Source organism: Colletotrichum fioriniae (assembly GCF_027942845.1).
Source record: "Colletotrichum fioriniae strain IMI 355084 chromosome Unknown scaffold_9, whole genome shotgun sequence".
Taxonomy (NCBI): Eukaryota; Fungi; Ascomycota; class Sordariomycetes; order Glomerellales; family Glomerellaceae; genus Colletotrichum; species Colletotrichum fioriniae.
The window spans coordinates 1,192,448-1,197,595 of record NW_027076845.1 but is presented as its reverse complement, the minus strand read 5'-3'; positions in this window follow the sequence as shown (position 1 = coordinate 1,197,595).

Below are 5,148 nucleotides of genomic sequence, written 5' to 3'. Positions count from 1 at the left end.
GGGCAGATGTCTGAAACATTGACAGACGAGATATCCATTCTTTCTCGTAACTAATAGACGTTCTGCTTCTCTCTCTCTCTGCCTCTGGCGCCCATTGTTGTCCCCACCATCAGCCGCCACTGTGTCGCCTTCACTTGCCCTCGTGGGCATGCCATGCCACATGCCTTGACTGCTCTAGTCCGCGTCTGTGGACGAGGAAGCGCCGACATAGCCTCTCAAGCTGCATGGAATCCTTCCATCTCTCTCCATCTCGCAACCGAGCTTTGCCTCTATAGCCGGTTGTTCCTACCCGCCTGCCCGTCGTCCGCCCTTCTCAGGTGAATCGTGAGATCCCGTCATGTCAGATCCTGTCTGCCACGGCCACACTAACCACAACTTTCCCAAACGAACTGCTGCGGCTACTGAACTGACAAGTCGGCATCAAGCCTGCCTGACCTTGCCAACTATCTGGGCAAACGTTCCTCCCGCTTTCCGCCACAGACCACAGGTGTGTCCCCTACCCGCCTCGAACAACCATGATCTTCCTAGATCCCCATCACAGCTGGACTGCTGCCCCCCCTCCGGCGTCGCCCCGCCGATGGACCCCTGGACGAAGAGATCGACTCCTGAAACTGCAGTCTTCGTCCGTCTGCGAATGCTATTGGTGTATGCCACCCTGAGGCATAAAGATCTGGTAGGCGCTCAGACTTGGGACACCGGCCGGAGGCAAGGAAGGGCCTCCCTCGCGTCGGGTTGACTCGTTGGTCCCCTGGAAAAGGCAGAAAAAAGAACAAAAAGGCTACCTTGTTGGGTCAGCAGCGGGCGTCTCCTCCGACTGGTTGATTGGGGGCGAGTGACTTCTTTCAACCCATGGTGTTGAAGAAGGAGAAGTCCAGCAAGTCGCATTGCTACGGAGCTCTCTTCCCTGCACGTGGCGTTCCGTGAACTCTCGAGGGGAAGGTTTGCCGAGTCTTTCATGCCCTCGACGCTTGGCGCCGGCAAGGCTAGGTCGATCACCAGGGTTGAAGGGGTTGGAAACCAACTTTTTTGGGGGCGAAGGAACCTGGGAAAGCTGGGAAGCAGATAGAATAGATGGTACGCAGGCCATGGTTAGCTGTGCTACTTTGCCATTCGGTCTTGTGACCGAGGGATGACTTGGGAGTGGCCAGTGGCAACGGGGACAGGCGAAAGGGCTGCGTACCTACAGATAGATACCCTTCGATGTCTGAAGATGTCTAGCTGCAGTATTACGACAGCGCTCGACAGCCCTGGTCCATGATGTTCAGCAGATCTATCCCGCCACCTCTTCTCTGTCCCTCTAACCGGTACGGTCCTGCTCACGGTGTCGATGACCCTGGCTATACACGGGCGGCGAGCTTCGCTCACTTCCCTCGGTTCGGACGGGGGACCCTCCATCATCCCCGGGTATAGCTTCTCAGCATGACTCTAGAACGCATAATGAACTTGCCTTGTCTTTTTGATATATGCTGGCTTCCGCTCTGCTCGATAGTGGACCACCTTTCCCTGCGGCTTTGCCTGCCGTCGTGTGCGAGGGCCCCGGGTGGTCCCAGATTCATGGAAAGAATGCCCAGATGCCGTACGGAGGGAATCAGATCACACTGCGAGTCGTGAACGCGTGGAAAGGCACCGCGTGGTGGTACGTGGGGTTTGATTGACCGGGAAAAGGGCGCGGCTGGGGGATGCCTTTGCCTGTTTCTGGCAAATGTACCGGGCGAGGAATATAGAGAAAATGGAGTATCCGTGACGGGGTCAATATGCTGCCACTTGCGCGCCGGCAACATCTTTCCTCTTTGCTTGGCTTGACCGAATCGGCGGGATTGTAAAAGAGTTCCAGTACCATATCATTGTCCGCAATGTGCCGTGTGTTCGCCCCTTGGCCTTGTGTGATCTACAGAAATAAAGTTTAAATCTTGTGCTTCTAGAATCTTTTTTGCAAAGCCAGCAAAGGCATTTCTCTCGAGACGAAAATGGGCGAGAGAGATTGGGCGGGAGTTGTGACTGACTCTCGCGTCTCTTTTGGCCCCCCCGTCCCTCCGTTCCGGGTGGTGTTGTTGTTGTTTCCCCCGTCTTGCCTTGGCTTGTCAAAGTTTCCCGCACGCTCTGCCGACGGGACCACCGCGTGTGACCTACCTCGAAGTTGGTCAGCCTCTCACCGTCCTGTGTTGGGGTTGTTGTTTTTTCAGCTGGAGTGAGGCGGACTGACCGAACTGACTGTCCCCGTGCGGAGGTAGAGAGGGAGGGAGGGTTGAGGAAAGGAGTGCAACTCGCCCCAAATCGGTTGCTCGATAAACTTTCTTTGTTGCGTGGTGGGATGGGGAACTACGGATATGCGCGTGGGAAAAGCCCGGATCTCTCTTTTTTCTGCGGCGCAGACCTCTTTTTTTTCTTGTTCCTTGTTTTTTTTGTTTTTTTTTCAGATGTCAAAAGTTGGGTTTGGTTTGGCTGAAGTGGGCAACGTAGTTTGAGCATTGGACATGTAGTACGTACGTACGTGTGTATGCGTTTGGTGAGTTTGACTCGGGGTTCCCTTTGGTTGATCTGATGTTGGGCGGACCTTGGATCGGATTGTGGGCGGACAGGCACCCACGCGGTGCAAAGAAGACGGACGGATGAGGTGATGGAGAGGTGAGTGGGAGAGAGATGTGTGCGTGAGTGGAAGAGAGAGAGTTCGCAGGTCGGGGTGGCCCGTCCGCCCGGCTTGGATTTTGCCCAACTACGCGGCTTCCGAGTCCGAGGTGAGCCGAGTTGTCGACTGACTTGATGTGTCCCGTTTGGGCGACCCCGGGGCCCGGCAAGGCACAAAAGACGTCGTCTGTCCCCTTAGTCAGTCGAACGGTGTTGCGGTTCGTTGAGAGGAAAAGGACATCTGCGTGGCGAACAGCTGTCAAGTAACTTAGAACAATAGAGAGAGGTGTTTGCTTAGCACGGGCAATTTTCTTTCTTGTCTCGGAGAGGACCCCCGGTAATGAGCCGATACTTGATGGGTTGAATGACTCTTGTATCGATATGCAACATGACGTTCAATGTACTTCACGATGACGATATTGACAACGACGACGGCTTCATTTGCCGGATGGGCCTCTGTATCAGTTTGCGGCCAACTCTTGTGTTATCGAATGCCGTATATCTGCATGTGTTAGCTGACTTGAGTGGAGGATTTGACTCGTGGAGAGCCTCTGGGTTTGTCGATCATGTTTCGTTGTTGTTGGTGTTGGAAGACTCGACGTCCTTGGAGCATGACTTGATATTCCCAAAAGGGGTCATTTACGTAGGTTCCGTCGATAGGGCTCAAAGACTTTATTGCTGATTCATAGCGACTATTGTTGAGAGAGCTGACGGCTTCTTATTGCGCATGAGGCCCTTGAAGCGGGAAGACATTTCCGTTCGGAGACATTACCATACTTGTATCTGCCTCGAACTTACCTCACAGCCATCCCTAATCATCTAAGAAGATCCAGTTGTGTCCTCCAAAGGCGTAGAATTAGTAGAAGAAAGTTTATCGCGGATACTCCCATGATCATGTGTTAACGTTACGAAGTGGGAAACATGACAAGTTCCCTCGTCATCGAATGTGCCCTCTTGAGATGTGGATGCGATATCCAGATGACGTGGTATTAGACTCCATTATTCAACTATCACTGGTGGTACTCGGTAGTTTACTCTGGCGGACTTTGTGTGATGGCATCATGGTATTCGGCTTCTTCCCCTATTCAAGGTTCAACTTTGGCCTGACTTGTGAAGCAATACGCTAGCTCCATACATTGAGTGTCAACTCTGCTTCAGAGAGCGATTGTTGTTCTATAATCAGACGAGTGCGAGTTCAGACTCTTTCTCTCGCCCACATACACACATTCTCTCTCGCACGCCTAACGGTAGTGATTTCGACGGACGCTACGAGCTACATCGAATCTCTGGGCAATGCGAGGTCCCTGGTTACCTTGAGCCCATGCCGCGAACGGAGACATGTGATTCGAGAAACGAAAGCTCAACATAAGCAATAGTCCCGAGATTAGACTTGGTGTCTACATGTACTTATCCGCAGACTTCTCTGACGGCATAGTTCGTGACTGGCTGGCCCGGGTAGCTGCATCTGAGCCATGCGTGTCTCTGTATCATCACATCGAGGCGAAGTGTATGACAGAGTAGAATGTGGCTTGAATCTAATTAAAGGTCCGGAACATCTCGGTTCAGGTCGTTTTTTCATGTCCTTCATCAGTAAGATGGAAGGCCTTGGCGAATGAATTGGGGTTTATACGGCACTCTTCTGACGCATCGGTAGATTTCTGCTTGTAGCGAACACTACGGCGTACAGCGAGACAGCCCATCGTTAAAGACCGTATCCATTGAATTTCATTGGAAAATCCTATGACGACCTTCATTGGGCAAGTTAAGGCTCCCTTTGAATGAACCAGAGGTCTATCGGCCGGACTTGGCCTAGATTTTGACATCAGAGTTCCGACGCCCCTCGGGATGCCTTTTACAACCGGTAATGTTCGAGAAAAAATTTGACTAGAACGAGAACTTCAAAGCTTTAATTAACGCGGCTTTGCACAACATAGACCTGCAATCAAACGTGGGCTTGTCAGCTCATTCCCCAAGGGGGCACGTCTTCGCCGCCCCGCTGTTGCATCCATTCCCCGTGAGGCCTAATGGGTTCCATGCGTAATTGAAAGTTCAGCGATGATACAGACTATAACCACGGAGGTTCATACCTAAGATGTTCACACCGGGCATCAGCGTACGAGGCTTATATAGAAAAGCCCCAGATATCAAACGGTACACAGGGAAGCAAAACCAGTCGATGCATAGAGACAGTAGCCGAATACCGGCAGATATCAGTCTGGGCACTAGAGATCAGGTTTATTCGACCTCTTTATGGGACAGTACTATCATCAAGGAAACGTACGAAGTATGGATGTCTCTTTCAATACAACATGAATGGCCGACATAGCTCGACGGACAGAGACAAAGCAAATCATGGATTTGATCAGATATTGTCATTGAAATACATCTGAATCAATGTACACATAAAGTGGCAACTCCAACCCACAGCGCCTGGAGACCGTTGATAAGAGCTCGAAGAGTTCCTGCTCTGGAACAATGGGCGCTCCAGCAGCCGACATCAACAAATGTCGCCTCGTGCGTACT